This window comes from Myotis nattereri (genome assembly GCF_964212035.1).
Source record: "Myotis nattereri genome assembly, chromosome: 19".
Taxonomy (NCBI): domain Eukaryota; kingdom Metazoa; phylum Chordata; class Mammalia; order Chiroptera; family Vespertilionidae; genus Myotis; species Myotis nattereri.
The window spans coordinates 19,858,365-19,878,288 of NC_138095.1; the positions used below are offsets into that span (position 1 = coordinate 19,858,365).

The window sequence follows — 19,924 nt, forward strand, 5'->3', positions numbered from 1 at the left end:
GAGTGATATATTAGTAGGCTCCTATTAAAAGCCTTTGAGAACACAACCAGAGGGAGAACCGACTGTGTTAGCAGCCACTTAGTCCAATTAGGTCCACGCCATGAATCCTGACCTGCCTGGCCCCGGTTGTGGTTCAGTGCCAGCCCTACGATCAAAGGCTTTGCATCACGGTAAAGGTGTGCCCTGCACTGGCCAGGTGGGCCTCTGGGCAGTGGTGTCCACACAGGTCAATTCCCAAACCTTTGGTATATGCACTGTTTGGGTGAGTTCTACACATGCTCCACAGTGGACCGCGGGCTCTTTACGCTGCTCCATGTGATCCCTTCTTGAGCTTCCTTCTCTCTACGATTTCTGTCCGCTCTCCAGCTTTCATGGGCCCCTTTCTGTGCTCTCTGCCTAGAAGGCAAAGCATTACCCTCCCCTTCATTTTTCTCATTTGTTGTGACTGAATCAACTCCAGGGCAAAGCAGTAAAAGCAAAGAAAAGAAGGGAAACATGTCATGGAAATTCCTTCTACTTTTCAGACCGCAGGGTTCCCTCTCCCCGGTTTCTCTGGTCACAAAGAAGGATTTTTTCCCAGTTTTAAGTGTTCGTGTGGCCATTGGTGCTCAAGCACTGCTGCTGTAGAGCTGCGGTTTCAGGATTGAGCTGTCGCTCAGGGCAGGGCCCAGAGGAAATCAACAACAACATACCAGGGCATGCCCTTCCCTCTTCTCATCCTGAAAGTTTCCCTTTCCCAATCCTCAGACTAAAAAGAGGTTTATCTTGAAGCTTTTGCAGTTTGCACCTACCGCACAGTTTCAGGCTTTTGGCTGCTCTGAGTCTGAGCCAGGAAAGATGGTGGGAGGGAGAATAAAACAGGAAATGTACCATCGTATTGTTCTTCCTTCATTTTTTATTTCCTTCTCCAATCTGGTTGCTGTTGTGGACTTTTCATAGTCCTCAAATAAGTTTTAATGTATTCTGTTTAGTCTGCAATGAGTGAGAGAGATCAGTTAAAGTATGCTTACTCCATCTAAACTGGAACTTTTTTTAGTGGTAGAATGAACAAGGACTGTAAGAATTAATAATAACTAAAATCAATCCAATTTTTAAATGATCACCAGGAATGTGTAATTTTAAACAACGTCAGTGGACAGACATGCCTCTCCCACCCCCCATGCCCTTGGTAAACTACCGGTACAGGAAAATTGGAAGCTGCCGTGGGTTATCAAAGCATTTAATAAGGGTGGATTGCTTCATTTTAGGTTTCCAAATGTGCATTTGAATGTAGAGTGGGTTACTTCAATATACTATTGACAGAGACTTAATGTTGACCTAGTAAACTGTAAATTCATTGAACAGGGAACATATAAATGAATCCTTTTGCTCATTAATCCATTCAATATCTATATAGTATTGTGAATACTAACTACTGCAGATGAAGACATATTGTCTGCCCTTAAAGGGCTTTTAGTCTGAAGGGATAAACAGATACATAACCAGAGACTTTCAATATAATGTAGTAAGTGTTATCACAGCAAAAAGCACCGCCAAATTGGGATGTGCGGTGAGGAGAGGGGCGAGGAGGTGTTAACCTCAGGGGCACCATGGAGGTTAAGGAAGGATTCTCATAGAGAAGAAATCTAAGCTGTGACCCGAGAGACAAGGAAGGAATAGCCCAAGAAAGAAGGTGTTTCCAGGTGACCGCATGAGTGAAAACAGGGATAAAACATAAGGTCACATCATTCTTGAAGTATAAGTATTTTCAGTGAGATTGAGTCAAATATGGAAATATATTAAGACAAAAATTATAAATAAAGAGGAGTTAGGCTATTATGGGCCATATAGTAATGTATGCTGAGTTTTGGTTGATAGGAGTGGATGTCCATGCCTACCTAGTAGTATTATGGAAAAAAAATAAAATAGGTAAAATCTGTAAACAACACGATGATAGAGATGAAATAGAGAGAGGAAGATAGATTCAAGACATATTTTAGAGGTAGACTTAACAAGGTTTGTGGCAGATTCAGTATCGTGGTCGGGGAGAGTAAGTGCTGACAGTGACTTCCAGAACTCTGGGTTCAGTTAAGGTACCATTTGTTAATCAGAGAAAGACTGAAGGCAAATAAAGTTGGAAGGAGAAAATAAAGAATTCCATGTTACACGTATTAAATGGGAGATGCCTATGAGACTTCCAAGTGACTCTGTTAGGCAGGCCATTCCTAATACGAGTCTGTGGTCCATGGAAGAGAAAAAAGGTAGAGACGTACATGTGTATCTAACTTGATGTTCAAAACCACTTTATAAAAGACACCCTGTGGGGAATGATCATACAGTGAGAAAAGAAAATAATGTCTGGGACCTGGCTTTGAAACATCCAACACAGAGAGGTTGGGTGACATAGGAGAAGTCAGCTGAGGAGTTTCTGAAGGAGTGTGCAGAGAGGTAGATGGACAGGTAAGGGGGCAGGACATCCTAGTACCGCAGAGAAGTCTTTGCAAGAAAATTAGTTGTCAACAGTGTAGATTGCTGCCAAGAAGTCTCTTAAAGTGCTAAAATGTGTGCAACGAATTTGGCAACTTGGCAGTTACTCGGTGACCTTGGGGCAGGGAGGAGGTGGGCAGAAGCCAGATTGAACGGACTGAAGTAGCAATATGAGGTGAAGAATTCCAGATGGCACATTTGGACAATATTTTGCAGAAGTAGGCTGTGAAATATGGGGTCAGTGGAGAGAAGTGGTATCAAAGCAGACATTTAAAATTAAAAAAAAAAAAATCAGTTAGATTACCACTGTGAACTAAGACTGGGATAACAAATTTGTGTTTTATTGCTTGAGCAAAGTCAGTTGGTGTGACTGCCCAGAATTATATACTTAAGCATATATAGGTATGTTTATAGTTAGCCTATATCCATGCATATGTGTGTATTATACATATCCTAGAGGCCCGGTGCACGAAATTCATGCACAGGTAGGGTCCTTAGTCCTGACCGGTGATCAGGGCCGATTGGAGCCTTCTGGCTGCCATCTGGGGCCTTCCTTTGTTCCGTGCAGCCCCCTGGTGGTCATCACATGTCATAGTGAGTGATCGGTCTCCCGGTCGAACTGCCGTGGAAACAATTTGCATATTAGGCTTTTATATATATAGATTCTGGTAGAGCAAAAAGCATATGGAGATATAGGAGAAACTAGAAGTAATGGATAGAGTGAAGTCTTTGAAAAGATGAGGAAGGAAGAATGCCATAGATCAAAAGGAGGAATTGGCTTTTTTTAAAAAATATATTTTTATTGATTTCAGAGAAGAAGGTAGGGGGAGAGAGAGAGTCATACACATCAATGATGAGAGAGAATCATTGATCACCTGCCTCCTGCACACCCCCAATGGGGATCGAGCCCACAGCCCGGGCATGTGTCCTTGACCAGAATCAAACCCGGGACCCCTCAGTCCACAAGCTGATGCTTTATCCACTGAGCCAAACCAGCCAGGGCAGGAATTGGCTTTTTGATAGGGGAGACAGAAAGCGTTCTGTTGGACAGCTACTATAGCGCAGGAATAGAGGTGAAGGGGTTGGCGACATTTTCCAATGAGAAATTTCAATGATGGACCATAAAATCTAAGTTTTCTAAAACTTAGGAGACAGTGGGATGATAAGCACAGATATAGAAGATTTTTACATTTGATCGTGAGTGATGCCTGTCTAGTGGCTTCTGGGTTTTGTTGTGTGTCTTTTCCTCCTTCAGCAAAGCATAAGACAAGATCATTAGCAGGGGAAAGCATAAACAGAGGCAACGAGATGTTTCAAAAAATATTGGAGGGCGAACTACACTTTGGGAGTGAAATAATGGTTATCACAGAAACACTGAATTCCATGGTGGTGATGAGTGCTTATTGAGGTAGGAGGTCGTGAATGCATGGGGAAACCAAACTCCCTGCTTGGGTGATATTCCCAGAGAAGACACCTACTCAGGTATCAATAGTGGGGTTTCCTCAGGCCAGTGGGACATACAGATAGAGGTGAAATATTTGGGGGATATTTTGCAGTGAGAGATTGCAATGATGGGTCATTAAAATCTAAGTTTTATCAAAAGGGATATAAAAGTAAAAAGACTAAAAAATGTTGAGTCAATAAATTTGAGGCCTCAGTGAAGTAAAATAATTGTTCCCATAATCACTGAGCGAATGTCATACTCTCCTGTCCTCTTCACTCAATCTATATCTATCTATCTATCTATCTATCTATCTATCTATCTATCTACCTATCTACCTATCTACCTATCTACCTATCTACCTATCTACCTATCTACCTATCTACCTATCTACCATCTATCTATCTATCTATCTATCTATCATCTATCATCTATCATCTATCTATCTATCTATCTATCATCTATCATCTATCATCTATCATCTATCATCTATCATCTATCATCTATCTATCTCTCTATCTCTCTATCTCTCTATCTCTCTATCTCTCTATCTCTCTATCTCTCTATCTCTCTATCTCTCTATCTCTCTATCTCTCTATCTCTCTATCTCTCTATCTCTCTATCTCTCTATCTCTCTATCTCTCTATCTCTCTATCTCTCTATCTCTCTATCTATCTATCTATCTATCTATCTATCCTGCTACTGACTTCATTGGTTCAGTCATAAGTTTCGTCTGCCCACTTCTCCACTGTGCCATGGAAGGTGCCCCTCAAGTCTTGTTATTATTATGTGACAATGAGTCTCCCGAAGTTGAGAATTGGAACAGAAATGAAGAATAACTTGTGACCCATCAGTCAAGGTTGTTAGTTTTTCTTCAATTTAAGGACCAATGACATTTTGGCTGGTGATCAAGTAAACGTTTTGTTACCCTCTCTTCTTGGAGTTATGGGAAAGGAGGAATTAGGTTTATGGGCTTCAAGACTGGTAGAGGAGCGGGAGCGGGGGCAGTCTCAGTAGAGCCATTGAGGACAAGTCAAGGTAGATGGGACATGGCACCCAGGGAGGGCAAAGCCCTGGGTCCTAAAAACGAAGGAGGACAGGGAAGGCAGGTGAGCATAAGCGTGAGAACGCGGGCATTCGCTCCTTCTATCCATGCAGTTTAGTTTCAAACCCTTTGAGGCTGGTGACGGAGATTTCTCAGCCAATTTAGTATTTTCTCAGCAGAAGCAGCTGTTGCTTGAGACACATCCCCCCTCGCCAGCTTCCATTCCTGGCCCAGCACCGCGCACGGTGGTGCTTGTTGTTGACTCTGTGTCTGCTGCAGAGGCCACCCCTTCTTCTGATGAGCCCCATTTTGTGTGGATGGCAGCACTTTGCTTTCTGCCTCTCCCAGGAAGGTAAAGTGCCTAATCACATTCCCTGCAATCATCCCGCAACTAATTACATGGAGACAGAGCTGAATCACCAGGCTGATGCCACTCGGAAAGAATTCAGCCGAATTGGTGATGCTGGGAGAAAGCGCTCTGTCTGAGACACTTCTGATTAGGGCGTGCTGCATCCCTGCTCGCTCAGAGAAGCAGGGACCTCGGCCACATGAGCTTTTAACTAAGGATATTTGTGGAGAGAGCCAAACCTGGCTCTTGTCTTATTCACTTCGAGCCTTGCTCCAGGAAGACATTGTTAGTCTCCCTTAGGAAGCGTGGAATAAAATTCTTTAATCTTAGGCGATTTGAGAGGTCTCCTTATGTGGCCAGGCTTTATCAGGAAAAAGAAATAAGAAACACCCTAAAAGGTAGATATCTGCTATTTTCTTGAAAGTCACCAAAGAAGATTTTTGAATAGTTCGTTTTGACAGCTGGCACAGGCACCGGAGTTATCATCAGTCAGTTCATTCATCAGTGTTTGACAGCTTGTGTTACCTTCTATGTGTTAAAAACTGTAATTGATATTGGAGATATAAAGATAAAGAAGAGTGCCTTCTGTCTTGGGAATTTGAGTCCAGTAGGGTAAACATATGTAAAAACATCACAATGCAAAGTAATTAGTATAAGCATTAGAAACAAACAAAACAAAAAACTGGGAAGAGAGGAGGCAAGGACATTGGGGTGCTAAGAAAGGGTGTTCAGAGGATTTATATTGAAGACTGTTTTGAAGGATGCATAGACATCTGAAAGTAGACAAAGTGGGTATTAGATTCTAGACAGAGCAGGCATGATAGGTAAAGAACTTTGCCTGAGTGCAGTGACTTCGGGGGTAGGGGGAAGATGGGGAGGGTAGGAATTGGAAATAGAAGAATATGGAAATGTAGACAAGAGCCAGCTCCTAGGAGCCTTTATATTCCACATCAATGGGAAAAGTGAGCAGTGAAAGGATTTAAGCAGGGGCGAGGCTGATTTTTTAGTTTGGGCAATTATTTTGACAAGAATAAAAATGTAGAACAAGAGGCAGGGAGATCAGTAAAGAGGGCATTATAAAAATCCAGAGTAGAAATGGGTGCCTGAATTAAGATAGTTCACCATGATAGGGGAGGGGCAGGAGATAGGTAAATAAAAATAGTTAATGAAGTTTTATATGTATAAAAAAATGCAAGCTCTGGTGGAATTCAAGTCTTTGGCTGGTGGTCACTTTAGTAGACGTGGTATTTCACCTCTCTCAGCCACGTCTGTCTAACAGGGTCCTTGTAAAGATGAAATGATAATGCCTGCAAAACACTTGGTGTACCCTCTGGCTGCAGAAATGCCCAGTTCATGTTAGCCATTTTTTAAAACCAAATTTTTAAAAAAGATAGAAACAATCTATAATAATAAAAGTGTAATATGCTAATTAGACTGGACATCCTTCCAGACAAAGCCTGGGCTGCGAGGGAAGCCTGGGCCCCAGGTGCCAGAGGGAAGCTGGTGCCGGCAGCCAGGGGAAGGAAGGCCTACTTTTGCACGAATTTTGTGCATCGGGCCTCTAGTAATAAAATAAGAAGATAGATTTGAAAACTATAAAGGCAGTAAAAACATCAGGATTTATTGAGGAATCAGAGAAAGGAAAGACTCGAATGTGACCCTCCTCTCTATTTTAGGAGAATGGGGGGTTAACCTTGCCAACAGCAGACATTAGTGGGCATTGGGGTGAGAGCAAGTTTGAGGGGCAAGATGATAAATGCAGACTGTGGTGTCTGTGAAATATACAAAGGAGGCATTAGGATGGACCTAGAGTTCAGCAGATCCTCTTAGGATGGTGATGTCCATGATGAGATCATGAGCATAGCTGATAATTTAAAATGTAGGGATGGGATTTGGCAGTGTAGATAGCCTGGGAGAGAGGACAGATAGAGGAGTGAACCTGATTGGAGGGTTGAGTCTCCTTCTTCTTATAGCTTGTTCCTTCTAGCATGTATCGACCATCTGTTAATGTGCTAATAACTCTTCTGTGTATTTGCAAACATTATCTCATTTAATTCTCAACCTCAATCTAGGGTGAAAAAATAAAGTCTCCACTGTTGACTAGTGGAGTTCAATATCTTATTTAAAACAACTTAGTAACTAAGAGAAATAGCCATGACCAGGATTCAGGAACACCATGCTAGCGAGCTCTGATAAAGCATGCTTGTTTGGGTCTCACATGTTGCATTTCACCCAGGAGCAGGCGTGCATGCCTAGGTTGAGGTTTTATGTGAAATGAAGAGAGGTGGAAGCAAACAGTAGTAGTGTAACTAACGAAAGAGTGAATCAACTCTTCCCTTCCATGCACACTCCCTTTTTATGGATTTCCATGTGGTTGACAATTTCACCTGTCAACCATTTCACCTGTGTGGCATGGAATACTTAGGACCGACCGGGAGACAGGGCCCATGCTCACATTTCAGGCAGTGTGATTCCATAGCAGTATGATTTGGAAGCAAATAGCTTCAGTGTTGGGTAGATTTTGAGATCTACACTTGCAAAGATTAGATAGATAGATAGATCGATAGATCGATAGATAGATAGATAGACAGACATAATGGATATTCAAAGACTGTAGTTTAATGTAGCAAATACACAGATTTTCTGCCATGTCTCCCTTTTTCTCTGGGCCCAAATGATCCCCCACCAACAAGCTATTCTATGGGTATTTCCATGTGGTTTTCTTGAGTCATTCTTTTATACACATCCTCCTACCCCTTGCCACAGGGAAATGCCTGTATGGCATTTCATTTTCTGGTATTGATGGTACTGGATAGCTTTCTCTCTATGATCTGATATGAACTTATTCATTAGATTGTCTTAATGAAAGATTTGACCCCACCCTAGCTCTTCTACTTTTTGTCATGTCATTGAGCGTTTGCTTGGGTCAGTCATCAATAAATGGAATTCTTGAGGAGGCCTTCATCCTGCTCCACACGTGAGGATGCTGATGCAGAAGGAAAACACACCCACACATACACAGGCAAGCGCACAATGTCATATCCTCAAGTTCCAAACATTCCTCGGGTCACAGTGCCACGATTCTTAGATTAAGAACTCCTGTCCCTAATATAGAAAGCATCTCCATGGCTAAACAACAGACTGACTGTACAGTCCGCTCTGCTTTTCCAGGGCAGGTCAGAACCAGGTGGTGAAGGTGACCCCACTACACGTGACCTTCTGACCTGAGGGTCCCAGAGATGGAGTCGGAACCTTAGCCTATTAGCAGCCTCTCAAGTTAAAATAATTTTCTTAAATTATTCCTGGGAAGGAATTTCAAAGCAATTAAATTCTTCACATTTCTCAGCACTGGCTTATATATCCAGAGATGTAGAAAAGAGAGCACAAACAGCCAAGATACGAGGCGGTGTGACACTGCAGAATTCTATATTTACCTGCTATCCATGTCTTTCATATCCGCTTGCCTGAATTCACAAATCAAAAGCTGATTTCTCTCTTCTTATTTTTTTAGCAGCCATCAGCTGCACCGCTGCAAATACCCAGGCTCCAACATCAAGCTGCAAACTGCACACACACACAGCTGTTTGCTGTCTTGACATCATCACCCAGGGTCTGCCTGCAAGCCCAGCTCAGGGGCCTCACAAAAGGCCCGCAGCAGGGGAGCTCACAGCCCTGGGTCCCAGCAGCTGGAGCTGCATCTGCACAGAATGCCAGTGGCATCCTGAGGGAAGAGTTAGGCCTCAGAGAGTCACAGGACTGGCTCTAGGGAGCACAGGGCTGGCTCAGGGGAGCACAGGACCTCATTACTATATAATTACATGTGGGCTGCAGCTCCTCCTTAATACAAAGCTAATAATTATTCCCAGAAAATTTCCTAATCAAAAAATTCTAACAACAAAAGCTGAGAGAGATGGTGTCCCAGGTATAGGAAGAGTCCTCTCTTCACATGGAATAGATACGAGTCTGAGACTAGGAGGTGGGAATGGCACAGGGACGTCACCATATGTGTTCAACACTCTACGACAGTGATGGCAAACCTTTTGAGCTCGGCATGTCAGCAGTTTGAAAAACCCTAATAACTCTGGTGCTGTGTCACATATAGACATTTTTTGATGTTTGCAACCATAGGAAAACAAAGATTTATATTTTTGATATTTATTTTATATATTTAAATGCCATTTAACAAAGAAAAATCAACCAAAGAAATGAGTTCACGTGTCACCTCTGACACGTGTATCATAGGTTCGCCATCATTGCTCTACGACAGGCATGTCAAACTCAAAGACTAACATGGGCCAAATAAACAAGGTTTAAGTTTATGTGGGCCGCAAAGAAACAAAAGCTTCAATTTTCATAGAAGCATAGGTTTATTTCGATAGAGACATGCTGAATACAAAGGGCTGAAATAAATGAGTCATCGTTAACATAAAATAATAGAACATTTTAATAAAAATTAATACTTTTTCTTGAACATTAACTTACCAGACACTGAATAACTGCACAGATTAATAAGCATAACACAAACAAACCTATTTTTGTTGTTCTCCAAAAGTGAAATATTTCCTGTTGCGCACACCAAACAAGTCAGTCCAAGACTAATGATGTGGCAGTCGGCTGCTAAAATATTCTCTGCTAGTATTAGTGAGGAGAAATGGTGCACCTGCGCATAAGGGAAATGAATGCAACACAATGATAGTAATCAGTCATTAGCAAATGTTGTAGTTCATTATTAATAATTATATATAACAGGATATCATACAAATTAAGTTATGAAATTTTTATTAAAATGTTTCTTACATACTGTTATATTGGCTGGGCCGCAAAAATATTTGTTGTGGGACACGTGACCTGCGGGCCGTGAGTTTGACATGCTTGCTCTCCGACTTCAGCTCCTGGCTTACAGCAACCTCCACCAACATGTTTTAGAGAAATGCCATTTACATATCGGAAGCCAGCTAGTCAGAACAATTCAGCCTGTCCCCTTCCCCAAAGATGGTGGCTATCTTTGATTCCAAAAGGAATTTTCTCAGCACCGGAAGTGTCCCTCTGTTCTATAACAAGCAAAAGCAGGTCTGGGCCTCCAGAATCTTCTTCCAGAAGAGATCTTGTAAGGTTATTCATTCTGGGAGAGATCATCAGGCCATCTTTTCTGTTGTTGTTGTTTTTTAATTTAAATTTTGTATTGCTGACACTATTATAGATGTCTCCCATTTTCCCCTCCTTTGCCCACCTCTACCCAGCCCCTCACCCTCTCTTTTGGCCCTCCTACACAAGTGTCTCTGTCCATGAGCTATGCACATATGTTCTTTAGCTAATCCTGAACCCTCCTTTCGCTCATATCCCCTGCCCTCTGATATCTGTTGGTTTGTCTCATGTATCATTGCCTCTGGTTCTGTTTTGTTCATCAGTTTATTTTGTTCATTAAATCTCACATATTAGTGAGATCATATGGTATTTGTCTTTCTCTGACTGGCTTATTTCACTTAGCATAATACTCTCCAGATCCATTCATGCTGTTACAAAGAGTAAGAGTTTCTCTCTTTCTCTCTTTCTCTCTCTCTCTCTCTCTCTCTCTCTCTCTCTCTCTCTCTCTTCCTCCCTCCCTCCCTCTCCCATGTAGTGTTCCATTGTGTAAATGTACCACAGCTTTTTTCCCCACTCATCTACTGATGGGAACGTGAGATGCTTCCAAATCAGGGTGCACATATTCTTTCAGATTGGTGTTTGGGATTCTTAGAATATACACCTAGAAGTGGGATCACTGGGGGAAAGGCAGTTCTATTTTTAATTTTTCGAGAAACTCCATAGTGTTTTCCACAATGGATGCACCAGTCTGCATTTCCACCGTCAGTGCACTAGGGTTCCCTTTTCTCCACACCCTCACCAGCACTTGCTCTTTGTTAATTAATTAATTAATTAATTAAAATTTATTGTGTCAAGTATTACATAAGTCTCCTTTTTCCCCATTGACCTCTCCCCAGCTGCCCCCACCTCCCAAAGGACTTGTATGCATGCATATGAGCACAACCAATGAACACAGACAGTAGAGGAGAGAGGACAGTTAATTTATTGAAGGTAGCCATTTTGACAGGTGTGAGGTGATACCTCATTATCATTTTAATTTGCACCTACCTGATGATTAGTGCCCTTGAGCATTTTTTCATGTACCTATTAGCCACCTGTGTATATTCTTTGGATAAATTTCTAACTATTTAGGTCCTTTGCCCATTTTTTTAAAAATATATTTTATTGATTTTTTACAGAGAGGAAGGGAGAGAGATAGTTAGAAACATCGATGAGAGAGAAACATCGATCAGCTGCCTCCTGCACATCTCCTACTGGGGATGTGCCCACAACCTAGGTACACGCCCTTCACCGGAATCAAACCTGGGACCCTTCAGTCCACAAGCCGACACTCTATCCACTGAGCCAACCCCGTTTCGGCTCTTTGCCCATTTTTTAATTAGATTGTTTGTCTTCCTGGTGTTGAGTTGTATAAGTTCTTATATTTTGCATATTAACCACTTATCAGCTGAATTATTAGTAAATATGTTCTCCCATATGATGGGTTCCTTTTTGTCTTGATGATGGTTTCTTTTGCTGTGAAGAAGCTTTTTAGTTTAATATAGTTCCATTTCTTTATTTTTTACTATGTTTATCCCTTGGAGACATATTGGCAAAAATATTGCTCTGAGAGATGTCTAAGATTTTACTGCCTATGTTTTCTTCTAGGATTTTTACGATTGTGCTTCTTACATTTAAGTATCTTATCAAATTTGAGTTTATTCTTGTGTATGGTGTAAGTTGGTGGTCTAGTTGCATTTTTTTTTTTACATGTACTTGCCCAATTTTCCTGGAACCATTTATTGAAGAGTCTGTCTCTGCTCCATTATATATTCTTATCAAATATTAATTGAGTGTAATGGCTTGGACCGATTTATGGGGTCTCTGTTCTGTTCCATTGATCTATATGCCTGTTCTTGTGTGAGTACCAGATGGTTTTGATTTACAGTGGCTTTGTACTATAGTTTGATACCCAGTAATTGGATTCCCTCCAACTATTTTTTCTCAAGTTTGCAGAAGCTATTCAGAGTCTTATGTGGTTCCATATAAATTTCTGGAATATTTATTCTACATCTGTGAAATATGCCATTGGTCTTTTAATAGGAATTGCATAGAATCTATAGATTTACTTTGAATAGTATAGACATTTTAATGATGTTCATTTTTCCAATCCATGAACACTTCCATTTGTTTGCATCTTTCTCTATTTATTTCTTCAATGTCCTATAGTTTTCTGAATACAGATCTTTTACTTCCTTGGTTAGGTTTATATCTAGGTATCTTATTTTTTTTGTTGTCGTTGCAATAGTAAATGAGATTCTTTTCCTAGTTTCTCTTTCTGGTAGTTTGTTATTGATTAATAAAAATGTCACCAATTTCTGCATATAAATTTTGTATCCTGCTACTTTGATGAATTCATTTATTAGATTTAGTAGTTTTTTGGTGGAATCCTTAGGATTTTTTATATATAATATTGCACCATCTGCACATAATGACAGTTTTACTTCTTTCTTTTCAATTTGAATGCTTTTTATTTCTTCTTGTCTGATTCCTGTGGCTAGGATTTCCAGCACTATGTTGAATAAAGAGGTGAAAGCAGACATCCATGTCTTGTTCCTAATCTTAAAGGAACACTTTTAGTTGTTTCCCATTGAGTATGATATTGGCTATAGGTTTATCATATATATATATGTATATATATATATATTTGATTCCAGAGAGGAAGGGAGTGGGAGAGACTGCCTCCTGCAGTCCCCTAATGGGGATCAAGCTGCAACCTGGGCATATGCCCTCGCCAGGAATCAAACCAGTGACCTGTCCATGCCAGGGATTATGCCCAACCAACTGAGTCACACTGGTCGGGCTCCACTGTATTCTTGATGTCAGATACTAGTATACAGTTCTGCACTTCTAACTGCTTCTTATTCATGATTTTATATCCCTTTTCATGCCGATGTAGTTCCCATTACATTTCTTGTTGTTCCCATTAAGTTCCTTATAGTTCTCACTAAGTTTATTGAGCATCCATTAACCATTACTCTGAACTCTACCTCTGATAAATCGCTTGCCTCCATTTCATTTAGCTATTTTCATGGATATTCCTCCTGTTCTTTCATCTGAGGCCTGTTTTTTTTTTTTTTTTTTTTTGTCTGCCTATTTTAGCTGTCTCTTTGTGTTTGTTTCTATGTATTACATAGAGCTGCTATGACGCCTCATCATCATGGAGTGGTCTTAGATAGTAACTATACTGTGGGACCCAGTGATCTCCTGAGCTGGATGCTTTAGAAATGTCTCTTTTGTGAGTTATTTGGGTTCTCCTATTGTAATCAGGTCTTGATTGTTGTTTTCCTGTTCATGGGTTGGAAAGGTTGCCGGACTGTGAGGCTCAACCCTGACCATGTCATGCTGAATAAACAAGGAAGTGGAGATTTCCCAGAGCTTCTAATAAGGAATGATGCCCTGCTGACACCTTGCTGTTAGCTCAGTGAAACATGTGTCAGACTTCTGACCTATAGAACTATCTTGCAGGCCTGTTTTCAGCAGTGGCAGCTCATCTATCCGAGTCACTGCCACTTGGCCCCCATGTCTCCCCAGACCAATCCCACCTGCAGCTGTCCAGCAGCAACTGCTCAAACTACCCTTTCTGTATCCAAAGGGATAGTCAAGTAGAAAAAAAATATATAAAATATGTGTATATCCTTCTATTTTTAGCAGCGAAAGTAGAGACATTTTTCAAGCCCTCAGCAGGTCTCACATGGGCTATGCAACTCTACTGACTTTCTTAGAAGTAATCATCCTGAAATATTGCATCCCTTGTAAATCAAATCCTCTTTTAATTGAAGGGGATAGAACTTTCTAGTTAAAGGATCTGTGGTGAATCCTTTGTAAAGTTTATTACTATGAAATTCCTAGTAGGAAAGCAAAGATCTGATTATTCTTGCATTTCTGCATTGAGATTTTCTTGTGTCGAAGATCTTGTGTATTAAAATGCTTTCAAACTGAGTTGTAATATCAGTGAGAACAACAGTCATGAGGGCTTACCATTTATTGACAGTTGACTATGTTCTACGTACTTTCCACACATTTCCTTCTTTCATACTCACCAAACCCTATAATGTTGTGTTGTGTCCCCCATTTAACAGAAGAGGAATCTGAGGCCCGAATAAGTGAATTGTCAGCTAGTACATTCTACGGGGCCAGTGTGAGGGCATTAGAGTCCAATCCAGCCTCACAGTGTAGCCAGGGCAACGGTGCCAACAGCCATACTGCACCTGCCAAATAATCAGACCCTCAGAAGCTGTTCATTCTGTGTAGACATCACATTTGGAAATGCTTTTACTATTGATAGTCTTTCCTTGACACAGCAGAAATTGTTGTCGGGATTTGGTGTGTAGCCCACATGCTCCCAGCAGCACAAGGATTGCGTCAGTGTCACACCATGTGGCTCTTAGGGCCCTACGTTAAGTCTGTGAACTTCAGCTTTCCCTCAGAGTTTCCTCTGTCAACTTCTTGGAGCCCATACCATGTGCTCAAATACAAGTCTTCTTATGGTCTTCCCTTTGCCCCTGTCAGTGCAGTCCCTCACCTTCTGAGGTTCTGTTCTGATTGGCTGATTTCCGGCTGCGCTGAGTCATCAGGTGGCCAGGGATGAGGAGGGACTTCACAGAATCACTGGCAGGTGTTGGCACGGGATCTCACTACAGCACCACCTACCTCTAACATCTTTCAGAAACATGTCTTCTGTAGTTTCTGACCCTAATCACTTTTTTTTAAAAAAAATATTTGTATTGATTTCAGAAAAGAAGGGAGAGAGAGAGAGAGATTGAAACATCAATGATGAGAGAGAATCATTGATGGGCTGCCTCCTGCACGCTCCCAACTGGGGATCAAGCCCGCAACCCGGGCATGTGCCCGGACCAGGAATCGAACCGTGACCTTCTTGGTTCATAGGTCAATTCCCAACCACTGAGCCATGCCGGCCAGGCTAATGACTTTCTTTATGAGACAACAAAACCAGCCCCTCTGGCTATGCAGGGGTTGGTGTTGAGAAAGGGTAACTACACCTCTGTCCCGTTGTTCTTGTGCTGTTCTTTTCCACCTGACCTTCCAATATCTGAAGAAAGCCATGTCTTTCACCATCAAAACACAAAACCTCCCATGCACCTCAGCTTATAATGAAGGCACCTGGAGGGACCCCAGCTTCCCTGTCCTGTCAGCAGCTGTCCCTGGAGCCCAATCTGAGTTTCACAGGAACATCTTTATGAAACCAAGAAGTTGAGGGAGCAGTGGTGGGAGAACTAGTCTAGTACTAGACTAGGCACAGTATTTGAACTATTTTTTTTAAAAAAAATAATTCATCCCAACTCTCACTTCTGGGTTCCTATGTTATGCACTTTTTTTTTTTTTTTTTAGTTTCTTGAGGGCCCATGATTTTTATCTCAGCTGGTGTAAATGCCATAAAAATATTAAACAAGCAGACAGCTGTGTCCTCTCCTCTCCAGTAGCGACAGCTGTTCTCCTGACAAGCTTATTCTTAGGTGCGATAAAAATGATAATCATGGCTATTATTATTTGCAGTTATAAGCACTGTTAATCCCCAATCTATGAACTCGGGAACGTGGGGTTTTCTCTTCCAAAGGGTGTTACTTACACAGGGCACTTCTGTCCATTATTGCGGGAAGCTGCTGAGCTCAGCCCATGGGCAATGCGAACCTCCTTTGGGGATTGGAGGGCAGGTGGAATCACGTTTCCAACTTGCTTCATTTCCCTGGCTTGAATTGTCAGATTCCACTTAATGAAATAGCTGTGTTCCTGAAAAGTTGGCTGTAGAACAAATTCTGCTCAATGCATCATACTTCCTCATTGATCTTCATTTTTAAATTAAGGATGCATTTCCCTGAGGAAATAATTGGCCCCAAGACCAATATAAATTATACTAAACACTCAATAAACCTTTTTAAATTGCACATTTAAAGAAAGTCAGTGCTGTTAGAACATTAATAGCGATGATATGTTTAACGTCAGGAAATACAAATATTATGCTAAGAAGCTAAGAACAATTACCAGAAGTGGTGTTGTGGTGGGAATAGAGCCACGTGAGGATTAGGAGAGCAGCATGGAGTCCCTGGATTTTTTTTTTTTTAATTAAGTACTTCTGAGCCTATCAATCCATCTATTAATAAGAATTTAACAAACTTCAAATTATGTAAACTATTTCCCTTGGTGTCTTGAGAGCCAGGATGTACAAGACTCAGTCCTGCTGAGAGAAGGTTTCAATTGCACTGGAAAATAAGACAGTGACTATAGCATAAACCATCTGTGGATTGGACATCAGGAGAGCTGGTGTGATCTGGCACTAAACCGACACGCGCTCCTCTAAACTGCAGTTGCCCACATGAACCATATAGGGATTGAAAAAAATCACCAATTTCCTAACTTGACTATATATGAGAATTTCCTGGTAAAATTATTAAAACCCCTTATTCTAGGACATTTTGTAGTTATGGTAGGATCTAGAAATCTATATTTAAATAATTCTTCTAGGTAATCCTATTGAATCAGACTATGCCTTAGCATAACAACAATGGGATTAGATAACCTTTACTGATGTTTTGAGCTTTTTAGTTGAATATTTTTGTGATTCTAAAGACAAGACGAGCTCTAAATGAACTAGATGAACTCTACACTCAGACAGCCATAGGCACTGGGAATTAGGAGAGAGACAAGAGTGTATTAGTTTCCTAGGGTTCACAAGAAAGTAACAAAGAGGAGGCGGCTTACACAATAGAAATGTCTAGCCTCCCAGTTCTGAAAGCCAGAAGTCCAAATTCAAGGTGTCAGCTGGTCCATGTTCATAACCAGAGCACACATGGTGTTTAAAGGAAAACTTTGCTCAAATCATTGACTCTTATAAATTCAGATTTTGGTTTAGTTTGTTTTGTTTTTTCTTGTTGGCTTATTTGTCTTAGGCATCCCCTTTAGGAACCTCATTTCTGGTGGCTCAAAGTTGAATTTGTTATGTATATACTGACTCTCTTTCTCTCTGGTTTTGCCATCTTTGCTTTTAGTAGAGAAACAATCTATGTGAGGAGAAAGGTGGAAACAATGGCAAGGAAAGCTAAAATATATAAAGCATGTTTCTATGTATGAATTAGTTTTTATAGGCCTCACCCAGTTGAGTCAGAGAGTGCATGAAATTGGTGAGTAATGGAGTCATTGTGGTTTTCCTGTAATTCTACACTTGGTTTGGGGAACACGGGATAGTAAAGTTAAGCCTCATTGTTTTCCGCATGATGACCTAAGTGTAGATTCCTTCCCCGTGGTAATACAAATCTGGACCTTCCCCAAATCGTAAGCTCTCCAACTTCCTTCACTACGTAAGATTGTCTGATAGAAATATATAAAATTACACACATCTTCACAGAAAATGTGATGATTTCTTGATTGTGGCTACCCTAATATCTGTGACCTTGCAGTTGTGTCTATGACTGTAATCCCCCTACTTGTTTCTCCCTTTGTATGTCCTTATAATGAGCTCATGCAACTGAGTCCCTGTATATCTTACTGGGGTCACACAAGAGCATATTTGGACGGTAGAATAAAATTATATGTTTGGTCTCCGGGTGGAGAGAAGGGCGAGAGACCCAGAAAAACCTATGTAGTAGTGTTTCATTGCTTTGATGGTGCAGTACACAGCCTTCCCAGGGATCTGGGGTCCGACCACTGCTCAGACACGGAGCTCAGTCCAGAAACAGCTGTCCAGAACTAATTTATTTCCTAATGCTACGGCACTGTTAATTTATAAATTACACTGGTAATTCAAGCTATTATTAATTTCAGATGGTGTAGGGCAAGCCTAATTAAAATATGACATCAATTGCCACACATATGTACCAAAGACTACCATTTAAAATTAATGGGAATATTAAGTGTGACACTGGTCTCCGAGATGCTTTGCACAGTAATTATAGCATTCCGGCAGGGAAAGATCTGACTAATGTAGGCTCGGGCCTGGTAGCAAATAAACAACAAGATGAAAGGAATCGCCAACTCTTCCTTTAAACCTTTGCTCCTGGTTTTCCTCATCCTTCCTCACATCAAGGCTAGTACTCCACCCCCCCCAACCCCCCCACCCCACCCCCGAAGATGCTTAGGAAGCAAGAACAAAAGGCTACCATGACAATTAGAGAAGTTTCTTAACTGGTTTAGGACTGTGAGTTCCCACGGGTCAATGTTGAGTGTCTTCTCCACATCCTGAACTTTCTGACCCTGTTTTCTACTCATTACCATGTTCCTGGATCTTCCTGAAAATTCATGAGTCTTGCTTGTCTCAGTAGCTACAGGCTGTTCTTCCGCTCTTGTGTAGGTAGTGGAGGCAAGAGTTCCCACACATATGTAGCGTGGGTCCCCTAGGTCATGCGAGTACATGAGGAAATGGCAACCTAATTGAGCGTATTACTGGAGGGTGACACAGCGGGATCATGTCCACGAGTTGGGCAGGTCGTGGCCCTTTTTCACAAAATGGTTGTTTTGTTACTGTTGCCATTGTTATCACTACTGTTGTTACCTGGACAATACAGCAACCTTCATGTCACATAACAAATACAACTGTAACTTACATAGCACGTCTATCATTCTTTATATTATAGCAGTTTCTCGCTGTTGTTATTTTCACGCTTGGAACAGCGGGTGCATGTGGCATTACATAGCAGTGCTGTCCCCTGGAGAAAGGTGTTCCTCTCTTCCCTCCCTGCTCATGTGGAGCCACGCATGTTAATCTAGCTCCACTCACGGAGCCTGCGCCTCCGGGCTGATTACAGGAGTGCAAGCGAAAACAGGTGCACAGCACATGGAAGCTTTCAAAGTGCTTTCATGTTTGTGTGTGTTTCCATTTGTCACTCCCAACAACACTCTGAGGTGTTGGGATTGTGTGTACATTCTGCCTGGGCAGATGTCTCAGTTGCTAGTGACAGTCTCAACTCATGCTACTGCCCCATTGTCACTTTTTTTATTGAGTTCAGATAGGAAGGGAGAGAGAGATAGAAACATCAATGATGAGAGAGAATCATTGATCGGTTGCCTCCTGCACACCCCACACTGGGGATCGAGCCCACAACCCAGGCATAGGCCCTGACTGGGAATCAAACCATGACCTCCTGGTTCATAGGTCGAAACTTAACCACTGAGCCATGCCTGCTGGGCTCGATAGTCACTATTAATAGCACCTCCTTATACTCCTCAAGGTATCCCAGTTTGCACGATGCATGTATCATCATGCTGGTTACTTCAGTGAGCAGAAGAGGCCAGATACTTCCCTGGGAAGGAAGCAGTGACTTTTGTTCTCCATTGTCTTTCTTTGAGGAGACGGGAACTCAGGGCAACAAGGGAGGAAAACAAGAAATGAACCTCCTAGGCTTGAATGTCATGGCCGTTCTATCATCAGATCCTTGCGGCCAGGCCTCTGGTGGAGAGTCCAGTAGGCAGGGGGTTGGTGTTATTATTCATGACTCTTCCATACAGAATTGATGCTGATGATGATGAAGTGGCAGTGAGATCTGTA

General features: G+C 41.6%; 1 protein-coding gene across 4 annotated transcripts in view; it reads left to right on the plus strand.

The window, feature by feature from the left end:
* Positions 1-19,924, plus strand: part of NTM (neurotrimin) — an 857,156-nt gene that overhangs the window by 814,591 nt on the left and 22,641 nt on the right. The window lies entirely within an intron of this gene.